Raw genomic sequence first — 18,302 nt, forward strand, 5'->3', positions numbered from 1 at the left:
GGGAAGGGGTGCTTTTTGTTCCAAAGGGAGCTCATAATGCGCTTTTAATCTGTTTCTTTTTAATTTACGATTTAAATCTTTGCGAATCAAATAAGATTGTGAAGCAAACTTCGGTGGTTGGTGACCGTTAGCGAACAGGGGGTAGAGCCCCCTAGAATTTAAAAAAAAAAAAAGAAAAGAAAAGAAAAAAAAAATGTGCAAAAAATAATATGATTGATCATGGTCAATATTTTTCTTACTACAAATGAGATCAGATTAACTCATAAAAAAAAATAAATCTTTGGGTTTTCACAAAGTTGAATTCTAATTTGGTCTATTTGGAAAGAATCCTCCAAATGATGTTTTTTTTTTTTCAACAAATTTGACCCCCTCTCCCACAAAGTCACACTTCACCTGATCCCCATCCCTTGTCACAAGCTGTTTTTCAAGAGCACACTGTAAAAAAAATCCGTAAAATTTACAGAAAAAAACTGTCAGCCCTGACGCCAGTTTTCTTCCGTTTATTTTACAGAAATCTTCCGTATTTTTATTATTTATTCAAGCTGATTTATTATTTTATGAAGATTAAAAAATGAAACTATACTTTCATAAATCCATTTCAATATTTATTATACTACTACGAAATACATGTATACAAAGGTAAATTTCCGAATATGCCTCTGTAACAGATGACAAAAAAACATAATAATAAAATATTGATTAGGATGCAATGAAATGGAAGTTGCAAACGATTTAAGACTTACTCGCTTTAAATAAATATAAGATCAAAAACTCGAGCACGAGAACCAAAATCCAAACACGCGGGCGAAATTTCGAAGATTCGAAGAAAAACAAAGTATAACCGGTTACAGATTCAAAAAAACAGAGAAATCCTGTATTTTATTACGAACAGTTTTTTTCTGTAAAAAATACGGATAACTTCTTCAAAATTTAGTTTTTTTTTACAGTGCATTTTCCAATAAGAAATGCATGATGTCGCTCTCCCTATTGCTCCCTCTCTTCCCCCGTCACCAACTGTCACAATTTCTTGACCCCCCACTCCCCCTTCATCGAGTAACATCATTTGTGTACGATGCCAAAGGTACATAAACTGTGTCAATGCTGCACAATTTCTTAGTTAGAAGATGACAGAACTCAAAAAGGGTATTTATTGATGGATTTTTATTCTTTACTAGTGGCAGCCGCACGGCTTAGCCCGTAGTAGAAAATTAAAAGGTCTTTTGGTTCGCCTGTATATTTACAAATAATGTATGATGCATTTCTCGCCAATTAGCTTGCCCAAGTTACGGTTCCACGTTATGATAACTTGGTTATTTACTCGTTCATCTTATGATAATTTTGCTCGGGAAGATGTTCTTAAAATTGGAATAGAAAAAGAATAAAATCGAATTTTCGAAAACTCGCTTCGAAGTGCACACCCCCATGCTACAAACTAATTTTGTACCAAATTTCATGAAACTCGGTCGAACGCTATGGGCGTCACAGAGATCCTGACAAACAGACAGAGATCCAGACTGAGAGACTTTCAGCTTTATTATTAGTAAAGATAAAGATGATAAAGTAAAACTAGAGAGAAAACTTAATTTTAATAATAACCAAGAAAAAAAAACAATAAAAGAAAGAATTTTTCTCTTTAAACATCCTTTAGAAATATAAGAAATCGATACATTTGACCTACTTTTTAAGAAATATTTGCCACATCTTTTGACATACATAATCCATGAAAAATACCACAATATGCGTCACAGAATGACAGGGGGAACCATTCTTTTTTTGCAATGGAGTACTAACTTGGGATCCGAAGATTCTGTTATTTATTGAACTATTGAGCATTTTCCCTCGTTCTTAGCGCATTCCAGCAAAACACTCCCTAACTAATAATTGCGTTTTACCAAAAGAATCTTATAGTTTTCGTTAAAAAAAAAAAAAAAAAAAAATTGGATAAGTAAAATTCTTTGTGGATACGCATAAGCATAACGTTTTGATACCTTCACAATTGCTGATTGTATTACAAATTTTTAAAATTCTCATGGCTAGTGAGACAGTAATACCAATAAAAACTCTTTTGAAAAGGCAGGAAGAAAAATCTTTAAATTGGAATTCACGTATTACTAAGGCATGAAGAAACGTGTATTCCAATTTAAAGTCAACTGCCTTTAAGATTTTTCTCCTGGCCTTTGTAAAAGAGTTTTTATTGGTATTATTGTCTTTAAAGCCATCAGAATTAAAAGAATTTGTAATGCAATCAAAGCCTTCTACCAAGAAATTTTTTTGCTTAGAAATAAGCTCATTTTAAATAGCTTTCCAATCAATCTCGTTAAAAAAATTATTTTTTAATACGGTAATAAACATTTTGCTTCTTTGGAGCCATTTAACTGAGAGATTGGGATACGGAGACCCTCTAACAGAAATTCCGAAGTCGGAATCGAAGTCAAAGTTGTTTTTTCCTAAGACCCCACAGCCCTGGTTCTGGTGCGTTCCGGCACAAATTCACCCCTCTGGTTCGCAGAAGCGATTCCTTTCGACATTTCGTTGCTTTGAAAATCATTTTGTAGGAGCTAATAAGTATTTAGGCGTTAGAGCCGTGACTAATTTTTAGGCTTCAGAATTCATCACAAAAAGATTCCCCCTTTTTTTTTTAGTTAAAAAAAATGATTCACACTATTACGACAGCAGAGCTCTTTTTAGTGCAAAATTAATTTCCCTTACAGTTAGTTTCCATCAATCTTCAACCGGTTTTCTTGAGCGATTAATATTATACCTTCAGTGATAAATTCACGGATTTTCAAGGAAAATATTATCGGTTATATGTAATCGGTTTCAAATAAAGAATCATCCTTTTTCACATGGAGTTTTCGACCTTTAGCTCCATCATTTACCTTTTGTAAGCAATAGTTTTCTGACACGTTTTCTTTCGCTTTTCTAATATTTCTCTTTGCTTGAAGATTATCATTCAAATTTACGCTACAAACACATTAATATCATCAACTCTGCAAAAACGGAACAAAACAATGCGGTTTTATTACATTTCTAACACCTCAACAATCTTGGGGGGGGGGGACTGAACTTGTGTCATTTTAAGATAATTTAAAAACTTAAGGTGTGTTGAAACTTAAAGTAAAAGGTGTTATCCCTTTTACTTTATATTACTCACTCCCCACTCAGAGGTGCCCGCCAAGAGCAAGGAAGCACCCCCCTTAAATTCCACAAAGACGCACACAAAAGCAAGCCCCATTAAAAAAAAATAAATACCCCCCCCCCTCCGCCCACAGGTTGGGAAATAATACAATGCGCTTTTATTACATTTCTATAACCTCAACAATCTTAGGTGTGGGGGGGGGGAGAAGACTGAACTTCTGTCATTTCAAAATAGTTTGAAAACTTAAGGTGTGTTGAAACTTAAAGTGAAAGGTGGTATCCCTTTTACTTTATATTACCCACAGTCAATCCCCACTCAGAAGTGCCCCCAAGAGCAAGGGAGCACCCCTCCCCCTTAAATTCCACAAGCACACATACAAGACCGAGCCCCCATTAAAAAAAAAAAATAAATAAAAACCTCCCCCACTAGGTCCCCCCCCCCCTCTCCCCACTGCACGCTCCCGGAAGTTTTCTGGAACCCGTCATGCACTCTGCAAGCAAACGAAACTAAAAGAAAACCAAAACCCGCTGTCAACCAAGAAACTGGAAACTCAACTCAACAAACATAAACAAACAAGAATAAAAAGCGTTCGCGGACGCCCCAAGTTCAAATTTCTGCACTTCACGGATTCACCGCAGTCGGAGTGGGATTGGTTCTTTTCCCTTTTGGATTGGAGTTTGCTTTCCGGTGCCCTCTTTCATTCTGCGACAGGTGGGGAACAACGCCATCTGGTGCACCGCTGGAACAGCTGGAAAGGACCGGACGTTGGGAGCGAGCCATCAAAACAGTTCGTGCCTCAGTGCAGCACACATGGATAACCTGAATAAGGAATTACTCCGTGCTGATTGTTATTGGTGAGTGAAAAGTTTTGTTATTTCAGCAAGTCGTGTGGTATTTCGTATTGAAAGTAATTGGGGTATCGAAATATTGTATGAAATGTCAATTTAATTAATTTTTTTTCAACATTAAATGACAAAGTTATAATTTTTTCCCCATTATTTTCATAGATTTTTTTTGTTTAAATGTTTACATTTCATATTTTTACGCTTTTTAAAGAATTATATGCTACAGTTTTATTTTAGAGTAACGAATGAGTTATACACGGATACTCTTCCCCTGTTCAAGAAATGACATATTAAAGAGCAATGGCGCAACCCCCTTCGGAATGAGAGTCCCCCAAAAAAGAATTTACTCCTAAAAACACCCCCTAAAATTTCTGCGCCGTGCACGCTCCTTCTCGTGAGCATCCCTGAATTACAGGGATGTATTCAAATACTTGTGGGACGAAGAAATACTTGTACATAAAAGTTACATGAACTTTTAAAAACACTGTACATCCTGTCATGTCCTACATACAAATACAGTATAGTGATATCATAAATTAGAGCATTTGCACAGCCAGAATTCTTCTTTGGCCAGAATTTTTAATAGGGGGGAGGTTTTAAAGAGCCAGAATTCTCGCTTGGGATTGGGAGGAGGGGGGGGGGCATTCACAGACCTTACATGTAAATATTAGGATTCTGGAGGGTTTAACCTTTAACAGACTCTTCTCCCGATGTTCCCTGGACCATAGCAAAAAAAAAAAAAAAACAATTGTATGAATATATATATATATATATATATATATATGAACTATATATATATATGAACTATATATATGTTCTATGAACTATATATATATATATAGTTCATAGTTAGATTTTTTGGTCTTTTGACCATATTTATTGAATCCTCCATTGCTGATGAGCTCTGGATTCATATATTGTCTTTTCCTATTAAATAGCTGTTTGCAATTTTCCTTTTCCTCAACTTTTTTTTTTAAATAATTTGTTTAATATTTGGTATTCGGCTTGCATATTTTATATTTACTTGGCTTTGTTGTTTTGCTGCGTTGCGCATCTATGGGCTTTTGGTGTGCTCTTTTCAATATTTTTCACTTTTATTATATATATATATATATATATATATATATATATATATATGTATGTATGTGTGTGTGTGTGTGTGTGTGTGTGTGTGTGTGTGTGTACATATATGGGGAGTATGTTAGGGTCTGTATGTGTAGTCTCCAGAACACGATGAACTTTTGACACTTTTCCAAAACCTGAGCTGTGATCAAGACCTTTGGAAAAATTTAATATCCATAGACATGAAAATAACAACAACACTGAAAATTCTATTTCTGTAAATAAGTTATCACCTTTCAATGATACGAATTTTATGTTTGAAACGAGTCAGAGAAAATATTAATGACATTATTTTTTTCTTTCGATATGACTTTTAGAAATGAGATTAAAGGGGATGCCCCCAAATTGATTTTAATGTTGTATTTGAAAAGAAAAAGAGAGAGAGGGAGAGAGAAAATTTTCGCAGTGCTAAAAGTAAAAAAAAAAAAAAAGGCAAACGCATCAAAATGACAACATGAATTATTTTCTGCACAAGTTTTATCAAAAATGCATTTTAAAAATATTTGTACCCTTCTATATAATATGTAATCTACGAATCTGTTAATTTAAATTTTAAAAATGAAAGAAAATTGGATCTTTACTTGAAATAGAGGATGAAAACGGAAAGAAAAACATAAAACGCGAAGTCGAAAGATACTATTATTCAAGCTGATTAATGTTTTTCAATTTCCTAGAATTGGAAGAATTAGCTTTATCCGACACAACTAATCTAAACGACTGGTTGCGCTCATTCATTACGTCAGAGTCTTAGTGAAGATAATGTCATCATGGATTTGGAACATGATATTTCAGCAAACGATATTGTCAAAATTATTCACAGACGACAGACTTGCAAAAATATTATATTTAAATTCATTTTAATAGTGTGTAAATGTAAAATTATTGAATTATTCTATATCTCATTATTTTTTCGATTTCGTTATTCTTTTTGAAAGAGAATTAACTTGGAAGGAAAAAGAGAAGAATCTGTTGTGTGTCAGATTAATAATATTTATTTGCATTTTTTAAATGAGAAGAAATATTTTTGTAGCTAACTTTGCTTATCAGTTTGTTTATTCTATAGCTTTTATTTATTTATTTTTTTCCTTTTATTATTATTATTATTATTATTTTAAAGATTTTTTTAATTTGCAATGTTTTGAATACATTTTCCTGATTGTATCAGAGAGAATTATTTTGTGTACTAAACTGTTCGGTAGCAAGATTTCAAGACTTGAAATGCTGTCAGTAGTGATCGAATATTGATGTTTCTTTCTCATTCTTTCTTTCATTCTTTGTTTATTTTTGTCTTGAGAGAGAAAAGATGAAAGCTCTCAAATGATTAGAAGTGAAAATAACTTGTTCCGCATTGTTAGAAGTCGTTTTAGGATACATTACTTAATGTTTTTTTCTTAAATGACAGGTATTGATGTTTATATATGGTAGAAATCGCTAAACAATCATGTGCTAAAAATATAAGAAAATGAGAGTTGAGTTGTGATTGTGCTTCTGTCAATGAGACTGAAATTCCACTTGATTTATGTAATAATTTATATCATTTTGCGGCCTCGCGTTTTCTTGTTTTTTTCTCAGTTGTTGTTAGGATATAGTTGAGATGTAATTCAATAACCAAAATATTTTTTTTCAATCCCTCGCATACATTTTGCATTTAATCTTTCGAGTGCTAATAGTTTTAGCTATTCATAATTCTTTTAACAATTTTTATCTCTATTAACAGCAGAAAATGTTCCCAAGCTACATAAAATGATTTTATCTATTATGCTTTTTATTACGAATACTGTTTTATAGCATGGTTCTGACAAGTTGACTTTCAATCCGCTGAAGCTTAAACGATTCCATTTGCTGAAATTGGGATGAGGAAAGCTTTTTTGCGTTGCGATAACGATTATTGGTGGTTGCGTCAATCTATAAAATTTCTCCTCTTTCATGAAAAACATAAATAAGCTCGTCCAAGATCAAGCTACCAGAGCCACACTATGCGTCTAGTTGAAGTCTACCTCATTTAAGTCACCAGTAACAGATCATTGATGCCATTTAAAGCGGCATAAGCGGATGATCGATGTCATCATTTATATTAAAATAGTAAATTAATATTGTTGTTCAAGCGACTCGTTTTCAAAGTCGAATTTTTTTTTCTGGATATTAGATTTTTGATACATTTCTCAATACTAGGGTTTAATTATAAAAGAGAATAGTGACAATACATCATAAAACCAGGTAGTAAGAATCTATTTCTATTAGGTACTTGCTCAATCCTTTCCTGATTTTCAGGGAAATATTTGGAAAATGTCAAAATCCTTACTTTAGTCCGAACGTATACCAATAAAACGTTTTCTATTTTACCCTAAGTTCTCGTAGAAGGATAATCTTCATATATATATATATATATATATATATATATATATATATATATATATATATATATATATATATATATATATATATATAGCCAATGATCGAGTAACGCGCGTGTTTCAGCAATGAAACTCGCGCCACGGCATGATAATTGGATAATGTGTTTTGGTAATGTTTAACATGCAGGGACAGGCTTTATTGTGACAAGGCTTAACTCGATCCGGTCACTTAACTGTTTTACTGTCAAGACTGTGTCATTTCAGGGAAATGAAGAAACGAAAAAGCGGTCAACTATAAACGCTACCTACTGGAGTATATGGTTCATCCACTGGAGTTACGGTTACAATTCCAACTATCAAAATATCACCAAACAGGCAATTGCTTTGTTAAAATGTAGAAAAAGAGAAGCAATTTTCACCCGTCATACCTTGACTGGAGACTAGTTTATTAAGAAAATCAGTTGATTATAATAGTTTAAACATAGTTAAAAACATAGTTATTTTGCTAATACAAATTTTTCATTCCAGAGACAAAATTTCCTGACTGATGCAGGGGAAGAAAGTGTCCTAATTTTTCTAAAATTCCTCATTTTTTAAGAATTGTCCCAAAGTTTCAGATTACAAATTTCCAATGCTTTTTTTCAATTTAAGTCATCAGTTAAAAAGCATTTCTAAAATCTTTTTACTTGTCCCCTTATACAGTCGCTCCCGTTTATAGCGAAGCCGCATATAGTATATATGTGGCTATAACGTCAAAAAACTTCAATTTCCGTCCTGCTTTGCTGTGTATTATTGAACTTTTTTAACGAAACTACGGCTATATCGAAATTTTTACTTGAGAACTTCGATTTCGCAATAAACGGACTTGTTTTTTTTTTTTTCCTTCCTCGGGTAGTTCGACGGTTGCAGCAGAAGGAAACGAACTTCTCACATTTAACTTGATTTTGGAATGAATTTTGATAGAGCTCGATATTTAAAACATGTTAATATCATAAATTTACATCTCAAAAATTTCCCTGAAATTTCCAAACACAGTTGAACTTGCTTATAACGAACCCTGATTTAACAAGAACCTGGATTTAGCAAGGAAATTATAAATATTTGCTTAGTACAGTGTGAAATCTACGGAACCATATTTCGCTTTTAACGAGCAAATCCGTAAAAGCGAGTAATATTTTTTCTGATTCATGAAATTTCTATTAATTCGTCCCAGCTCAGCGTATCCTTTTTTGAAAAAAAAAAAAAAAAATCCTTCATTATTCTGTAATCAACGGAAAATTAGTGATTAGTAATAAATCCTGAAAAAAAAATAATGACGCTTTTTTTTTAATTGGTTGATTAGAGAAGTCTTTGAAAATTATAGGGAGGGTGGCCCAAAGCGGGTAGGGCTTCGGATGCCCTTCCCCCTCTCTGGTCTGTAAGCGGCGATGCATACGTATGTCGTGTTTAAAAAACACACACACACACACACAAAACAAAATGATACATTTCTTTTTAAAAATAAAGTTTTGTAACTTGTGATTAGTCGAAGACCAGTTTATTTTTTTGACTGTCAATAATATTACGTTAGTCTGACACCATCCACCTACAAATTACGATAGTCACTTCAATTGCACCTTTTTTTAATTGAAGGTTATAATTATTGAAACAAAAAACTTGCCTTCGGGCAAAGCGGGTATAGGATTTAATCATATATATATATATATAATTCCTTGACTCGTGTGTTGACTTAGATTTTCTATTTCAATAGGATGAGTATAACTTTAAAAAGTTATTTTTTAGGATGGCAATTAATTAGTCTATTAATTTTTTCAGTTTATTTTTTATGTTTTATAAACAAATGTGCTGACTTTAAATTGGATAAGAACAATTTTTTTATATATTTTTTTTATAATGGCAGGTGGTAGCTGGTCAATTATTTTAATCATTTATAACTTCATATTTGATTGGCAAATATACCAAATCACAATTAGTTAAGCTTACCCTCTTTGAGCTCCCTGGTAGGGCAAAGCGTGTTTTTCAAATGTTTGTAAAGTTTGATAATAAATAAATATGGAGCTTGAAATATTGCAAAAATCACTTTTTATTTTGAAGTTCAAGAACACTGCTGGGAAATAAAACCGAAATTGTTGTGATTAAAAACCAAAAACTACAATTTTCGAGCGTTCTTCGAAAACCTACCCGCTTTGGGCCACCCTCCCCTGTATTTGTTTACTCTAATGTTATCACTTCCGAGGACAGGACATTGTAGCGCGAACTCAATCAATAGCAGGTGGAAAAAGAAGAAAATTCATTTGAATTTTGACGTTTTGAATTCAAATTATGGTTTCGCAATCACGGATTACGATAGGACCCTACTCGTCGAGTTTCTTGTTTCTACAAATGGACTGGAAAGGAAATGGAGAAGAAATTCACACCTGCCATATTATTACTGGTGATTTTCTAAATTAGGTAATACGAGGCATATCTATAAAAAAAGAAATGGTTACTATTAGGATGCGATAATAAATATCTGACTATTATGGAAAATTTGCACCCGTATACTCATCATAAAGATTGAATTTTCAGTGTGAAAATACCTTTGTGGTATTTTTGTTTTCATCAATTTTAAATGATTGAGATTTGTAATCTGAAATTTTTGTATTTAGAGAAAATTTCGCTTTTTACGTTCATCTATGTTGATGTTTTTCCTGAAAAAAATGTGATTTACATCTCCCTTTCCCCATTTTGAAAGTAAAATCTGCTTAATTTACGCTTTGAGTGAATGCAAACGATTAGTAACCATGGCAACGAAAATGTGTCCTCTTAATAAATGCTAAAACAACGACCTAGACTTATTCTCGGCATCATAATAATCTGAAAAATCAGAACAACATCAACCTCGGTCGAGAATACAATAAGCAATCCGTTTAAAAAAACAAGCATGTATGATTTTTTTACAAACTCTCTTTTCGCGCGCAGTTCGTTATAACGAGGAAATATCCCTTCTCGTTCGTTATAAGCGAGTTCGACTGTAAGACTTTCTCTCTTACTTTTGCTTGCGCAGCAGCAGAGTTCCCCTTTTTTGCGGAGAACATGTTTCTCATTCAAAATCAGAATGTTCTCTCTCTCTCTCTCTCTCTTTTTTTTTGTTTTTTTTTGTTTTTGTTTTTGTGGGTTAGAAACGTTACGGAAAAAATGGAATCTAGTCCCAATTCACAGCAATAAAACATGAGAAGTGAACCATAATTAAAATTAGCCTTTCCTCTCAGAAAAGTTCACTTTGCCGCTTTCCCTCTGGTTATCGAAACATTCTTAGATTACAACCGTAATTGAGGTTTATAATGTCTAACTGTTTTTCCTCTGCAGTGTAATATTAACTGCAAACAACAACAACACATCAGCTCGCAAACGATTTCCTGGGGGCAAATTATGGTTAAATACTTGTAACTATTTATTGGCAACATGTAAGCATGTTCTGAATGCACAATGATCAGCCACGCTTCATTTAAAAACAATTCCTCTCGTTCTACTTTTACACTTGGGTTGGGGAGACGATAAATTTTATCTTTATTTTCTACCGCGATTTCAGTGACCCCCTTTTTTCGTCGTGAAATCAAGGTCATGTGGCCCAATCAAGTTAGAGAAAAACTTATCTGGTTCATCTTGGTGTCTTAAAACTTTTCCAGCGGTTTTCAGCCATTTGACATACATTTGGAACGATGTGATTTTTAGTCATTGACGGAGTGAAGAATTATTGTTGCTAATAGCGTTTTCCTGTAACAAGAGAGTTATATTTATCTATTTATTCCGCTGTTGAGAACTGGTTTCGCTTCGGCAAAAGGAAAAGACACTATTTTTGAAAATAAAATTTTAAATGTTTTTCATATGAAATAGTCTGTTGTATGCATTTTAATGACTTCATTTGAATATCTTCTTGAAATTTAGTATTTATTTTTAGTAACAGCTAAGCTTTCATTTTTCTTTGGATGGTGGAGGGCGGGGGGGGGGGGATAATTTATACACATAGAGATGATCATTTTTAGGAGGTATATTTCATTGTTAAAAGGAAGCTTTTGTTTTTACTGAAACATTTTTCTTTTTTTTTTCATTTTACACGGATATTAAAGTTCGTGTACTTAAATATTAAGACTCTAAAAATAAAATACTCATGCATGTTTGTGTTAAATGTAGCCTTTGGGTTTTTAAGCTTATAAAAACAAAGCATATTTACTTGAAAGATTTTTTAAATGAATTTATGTTATTTTTACGTGTTCAAAAATGAGGCCCTTTTTAATTCAGAATTCCTCTTTTGTTGCGTCAATTCAAGTCAAAAAATTCTCTTATAACGGAGTTGATGATAAGAAACTCTACGTGCATATATATTACCACGCTTGGCTTGGCAATGAAGAATGTAGCTCAAAATATTTTTCTATTTGTATGGTCCATGAATAGGTACCGGACTCAAACTCCTGTGTATGAGGGAGGGGGATAGAGACAGAGCCCCCGCTCACCCCCCATCATTCTTCTCTGGTTAAACTTTTTTTTTTTTTGTGCATTCGATAAGTTGTTGTAAATAATCATGCAAATCCGTAGTAGAAGTTGCATTAATTACTTTTTGCATAAAATTATTTCATGAATTTCTGCAAGGTCACTGGACCTAAGAAACAAAGTTATTTTTCGTTCACTATAAGAAATGCCGCAGAAGTTTCTTAAATCATTTTTTAACGGACAAAATATTATCAAAACTAACAAAAAATACTCATGTCACCTATCGACTCCTTGCAGAGGTGCCCACGGCCCATGGCAAACTGCGCCATTAAAATTTTTAGGGGGTTTATTTTACAGGGTTTTAGATCTCATTTGGGAGGCTCTTGATCTAGGGTGAGGGATGCTCCGTAGCATTTCAGGGGGTATAAAATCGCCCTTGTAGTAATGGGTCTCCTTGGCTACTTGTAATTAGGTCTTTTTTTTGGACTTCTCTTACGGAGTCGAAATTGAAAACAAAATGCACCAAAAATCAAAATAAATAAATAATTAGTAAAAATGATACTCTTAACGACAATAATAAAATAATAATAATGTTAATACAATAATATTTAATGCAACAACAACAACAATAATTGTTTTCATAATAATATAAATAATAATAATTATTTACATAATAATAGAAAAAATTATTATTATTATTTTCATAATAATAGAAATGATAATAATTATTATTTTCATACTAATAAAAATAATAATTATTATTATTTTCATTATTTTCATAATAATTGAAATAATAATATAAAATAATTGTAATAATAATTGAAATAATAATAATAATAATAATTTTAATAGTAATTGAAATAATAATGATAATAATAATTTTAATAATAATTGAAATAATAATAATTGTAATAGTAATTGTAATAATAATAATAATAATTTTAATAATAATCGAAATAATAATAAAAATAATTGTAATAATAATAATAATAATAATAATAATAATAATAATTGAAATAATTGTAATAATAATTGAAATAATAATAATTGTAATAGTAATTGTAATAATAATAATAATATTAATAATAATAATAATTGTAATAATAATTGAAATAATTGTAATAATAATTGAAATAATAATTGAAATATAATTAATAATAATTGAAATAATAATAATTGTAATAAAAAATTGAAATAACAATAATAATAATTGTAATAAAAAATTGAAATAACAATAATGATAATTGTAATGATAGTAGAAATTTCAATATTAATAATCCTCATAAAAATAATAACCAACTCACTGATTGAGTAGCAATGACGTCATCAACAATGAAACTTGTACTATAGCATGATAATTTGAAAAACAAATTCTGGCAATGTTTGACATGCGGGGAAATGTTTTATTTGGACAAGGCTAAACTGGATCCGGTAATTTAACTGTTTTACTGGTAAGACTGTTATTTTAGGAGAATGTAAAAACGAAAAAGTGGTCAACAATGAACGCTATCTACTGGAGTTTAGAGTTAATCTACTGCAGTTAGGGTTAAAATTTCAACTATCAAAAATCCCTAAACGGGCAATTGCTTTGTTCAAATGTAGAAGCAATTTTCACCCGTCTTCCTTGACGGGCGATTTTCTAGTGAAAATAATAAAAGTGAATAGATTAAAATAATAACAATGAAAGCAACAATTAAGACCACTATTATGTGTTCTAGTCCTTCTTAATGATACTTAACCAATGAATCACCACACTTTTTGGCTTCAAAAGAAGCCATTCTCCCCGTTATTCCGTCTCTTCCTCGTCAGAACAATTGTGGAGTACAGTGGAGACAACCAGCAATTGCACCATTTTCTCCAAGGCCGAGCGAAGCGGGGTAAATTGTTTTAATCGAACGCATTCCAGGCCAGGGCGCGTGTTGGCGTTCCTTCACTTCCTGAGAGGTGGACCCTCGGCGTGGGCGCCCTCACTCGGGCCAAGTCCAAATAGAGAGTTCTCAGCGTGAGAGGGGGAAGTTGGAATCGACAAGTTCAACTTCACCTCCAGAGAAGAGAGATTGGAGGAGTCAAGGCGAGTTCGAAGATATATTGGAAGGCGAGGGGGGGGGGGGTATCCAAATATCGGGACAACTCTTTTTGGAGTAAATCAAAGATTTAAGAAATAAATAGACACAAAATGGAATGGATGAGATTTTTAATTATTTTTATTGAGACAATCAAGATTGCTCATTAATTTTACTATGCCGAAATTTGGTTGGTTCTCTTATTCGCCTTGTGATTTGTAGAGAGCGACTAATGTGTTCTATTGCTTTATGTGATGAGTGGACCTTAAGTAAGGCGATGTCGTGTCGCGGGGGTGGAATTTAATTCCTTTTATTAAACTTTGAATGCTTAGATACGTTAGTTATGGATGAATAGTATTTAAACCATACCTAACTTAAGAAAAAGGGGAAAATGAGAGAATTTACTGAGAATGTTTTTTTATGTCCATTTTTTCTGCGTTAAAATGAATCGGTGCTTTTTTCCCAAAGTATCTTTTCTTTAATATTAGATTTGTGCACATTCTTTGCTACAAAGATAATTTATTTTTTGATGATTGTATTATAGTACAACTTTTAAAATACTACAATTTATAAGGGTACCTTTTATGTATTAGGTATGATTAAAAATTTCGAGAACTAGATTGAAAATACATTAAAAAATTTAACTTTTAAAACACGATAGCAATTAACTATAGAGCATGGAAATTCGAAAGGAAAAACAAAGGAATGTTTCAAAAGAAAGAAGGGTAGGAAAAAACAATTTTTCGAAGAATTCTAATGCTTGAGGACAAAATCCTACCGACAGAGGAAAACTTTCATGAGAGTAGAAAAAACTTAAATAATTTAAGAGAATTTTTGATGAATAAGTTAATAAGTCAACAGAAAATAAGTCAAAAAAGGACTAAAGAAGTTGTAATGACCTAGTGAAAAATCACAATGGCTGAAGAATTAAGCCGTATGCAGGTAAAGGGCAGTTACTGCAAAATTTTCATTTTGCATTTTTGTCATCTATTGTACTTCAGCTGTATTGTACACTAGTGGTACCCGCACGGCTTTGCCCGTAATAGAAAATTAAAAGGTCATTTGGTTCGCCTGTATATTTACAAATAATGTATGGTGAATTTTCTCGCCAATTGGCTTGTGCCCATGTTGCGGTTCCACGTTATGATAATTTCGTAATTTACTCGTCCATCATAAGATAAATTTGTTCTTAAAATTGGAATAGAAAAAGAACCACATCGAATTTTCGAAAAATCGCTTCGATGTGCACACCCCCATGCTACAAACTAACTTCGTGCCAAATTTCATGAAAATCGGCCGAACGGTCTAGGCGCTATGCGCGTCACAGAGATCCTGACAGACAGAGGGACTTTCAGCTTTATTATTAGTAAAGAAAAGAAGCTCGCTTATTTGGCTTCGGGTGGGGGGGGGGGGGAAACCCCGTCTAATTCCAACATTTTCGTATTGTTAGTATTGAATCCAAAACGCGTTTCTTCAAATATCCCGAAAAGTCATTTCTGCAGATACTGCCTTTTACCTGCCCACGGTCGAATTCTTAGGGAAAAAGCTAATGTCTGAGAGGAAAACTTAAAAGATTGTGAGCTTAATTCAAATGAATAAGGGAAAATCCTAGTCACAGTGAAATGAGAAAGAAGTTAATGTGACAGAAAAAATACTTGGGGAAAATTTCTTGTCTGAGGGAAAATCCTTATGAGTGAGAGATCAAGATCCCAAAAACGATAAATTTTATTTTATAATTTTTGATTTTTTTTTTACCAATTAGACTAAAATTTTTCACAAATACTTAGAAAATATGGGTGAGGTGTCAGTAACAGGGATTCTAAATCGCTGATGGCTTGCAGACTGGCACCTGCTCGAAGAAAAAATTAATGATCCATAGAGATTATTACCTGTCCACTTTAAAAAAGATTTTTTTTTTCTTCATAAAATAATGATACTATTTGATACCATATTTTTTACTTTAAATTTTGTGGTAACGTTTTATTATTTTCTATGATTTTTCTTTAAGGTTTATATACTTATGAATAACTAGAAAATCGCCCGTCAAGATATGACGGGGGTGAAAATTGCTTCTACATTTGAACGAATCAATTGCCTGTTTGGTGATATTTTGACAGTTGAAATTGTAACCCTAACTCCAGTGGATGAACCCTAAACTCCAGTAGATGACGTTCATTGTTGACCCCCTTTTCGTTTCTACATTATTCAAAAATTAGTCTTACAAGTAATGCAGTTCAGTTACCGAATCCAGTTCAGCCTTGTCAGAATAAAGCAATTTTCTGAATGTCAAACATTACCAAAAATTATTATCAAATTTTCATGCCGTGGCGCGAGTTTCATTATTGATGATATCGGCGTTACTCGATCATTGGCTATTATATATATATATATATATATATATATATATATATATATATATATATATATATATATATATATATATATATATATATATATATATATATATAAGGATAATTGTTATCAATACCGAACTTTAGTTTTAAAACTATATCATCGGAAGTAAATCGTTTTTTTCCCCTTCACATTTTTATCGGACTGCTGGAGAAAAGGGGTTAAGAAATTCTGTTCCGTAAAAGAATTATTACACTCTCACAGCTTGAAACTGCGATTTGAGAAATGTGTGAATAAGTGGTGGTCGCTTTTGTGGAATAAACCTACTTTTGCTTGAATGTTTCAGAAATATGTGACGAAATTTCTTAAAATTGCATCTTCGAGGAAGAAATAGCTTTTTATAAATAAATAATTTTATCGGAAAGGCTCATTGTCTGAAAAATACAATAACATATTTGCATGTAATTGAGCCTCCCACATAATTCACTCAGTTTTTGAACTGTTGCGACAGCCGTGATGTTTGTTCTTAGAGCCTCCTTCGCGCTTTGAAGAATTCGACATTATTCGCATTCTGAAAGCATTGAAATTTGCACAAATAATATTTTTATGCGATATGGCAAATACGAGAGTTCTGTGCGGTATAAACTGCGTGGAGAGTTGAGAAAAGATTGAGTTTGTCTAAGGGGTTGTTCATAAATGTTGTCTCTCTCTCTCTCTCTTTTTCCCCCAACATATTTGACCCCTTTCAATTTTTGTCACTAAGTGTTGCACTTCCCAATAAAGTTCCGATGCACAAATGTGCGATGTGTCAGCACATTGTGCACAATGTTCGATTACAAATGAGGCAGGAAGAAGCAAAGGGATGTAAATGACACAGTGAAGGGGGGGGGGTGAAAACACCCCTCAGAGGCATTGGTTTTAACATAAATGCAAATTATAACACAGTAGTTTATTCATATGAAAGGGCTTTTTTTAATAATAATAAAAAAAAAAAACCTTCAGAAGGTTTTTGATTAAAAAATCCTCTTTAGAAGGTATTTTTAATCACCCCACCCCCATGGAAGGTTTTTCGATCAAAAAACCCCTCCAGAAGGTTTTTTGATTTAAAAAAACCCTCCAGAAGGTATTGTTTGATAAAAAAAAAAACCCTCCAGAAGGCATTTCTGGCTGCGCTGGTGAAGTGACAAAATTAAAAATTTGGAGATAACCAGTACAAGTGGTAGTTGAACCTCTCTTCTGTCTTGGGGCAAGAGATAATACAAGCAGCCCTGGTAGGTTCTGTTATACAGCATGATTTAGAAAACAAATTCAATGAAAGCCTACCCAGGACCTTATCTTCAAACGTGTTTTACTTAAATCTTGAAAATGTCCATACATCCCTTTGCTTCTCACTGCCTCAAATGTTCTATGCTGGAGTCTTCTGTTACACGACATTATCTAAATCTATACTGTTAAAATCTGTTCGCATGTGTGTGTGATCTTATCTCCTCCGGAGTGGCTACGTCTAGCTGGTCAATACTGTTACCGTTGGACACAGGATATCCAGGGGAAGCCATTCCGCCCTGTCTCACCTCTCTGAACCTAAAAGGACAGGACATCCAGTGCTAAGGATATTCTGAGGACATACTCACTCCTGAATGTTTCGAGGATATCCAGGGGTAAAGCATCAAAATCATCAATTGTCATCCGCTGTAAGTAGCTAAAGGGGGTTGGCAGGGGGCGAAGCACCATAGTCTGTAATCATGGTTCACACTTTTTTTTTAAGGTTTCACGTTGTCAACAGTTCTTATTATTGTATAAATGTGTTCTTAAAGATTTTGTTATGTTTTCGACATTGGGAATTGATAAACAGTACTTTTGACCATAAAAAGAAATCACAAGGCGTGTGGCACGAAATGGATGACAGATTAGACGTTTGTCTTGTAACAAAAGGCTCACACATCGCACATTTGTAACT

General features: G+C 32.9%; 1 protein-coding gene across 1 annotated transcript in view; it reads left to right on the forward strand.

Annotated features, from left to right (window-relative positions):
• Nucleotides 1-3,614: 3,614 nt before the first annotated feature.
• Nucleotides 3,615-18,302, forward strand: part of LOC129223253 (uncharacterized) — a 113,172-nt gene continuing 98,484 nt past the window's right edge. Inside the window, 1 exon segment of the mRNA XM_054857819.1 lies at nucleotides 3,615-3,993. The gene's annotated coding sequence lies outside the window, so the exon portion shown is untranslated.

Source organism: Uloborus diversus, chromosome 5, assembly GCF_026930045.1.
Source record: "Uloborus diversus isolate 005 chromosome 5, Udiv.v.3.1, whole genome shotgun sequence".
NCBI classification, from domain to species: Eukaryota; Metazoa; Arthropoda; class Arachnida; order Araneae; family Uloboridae; genus Uloborus; species Uloborus diversus.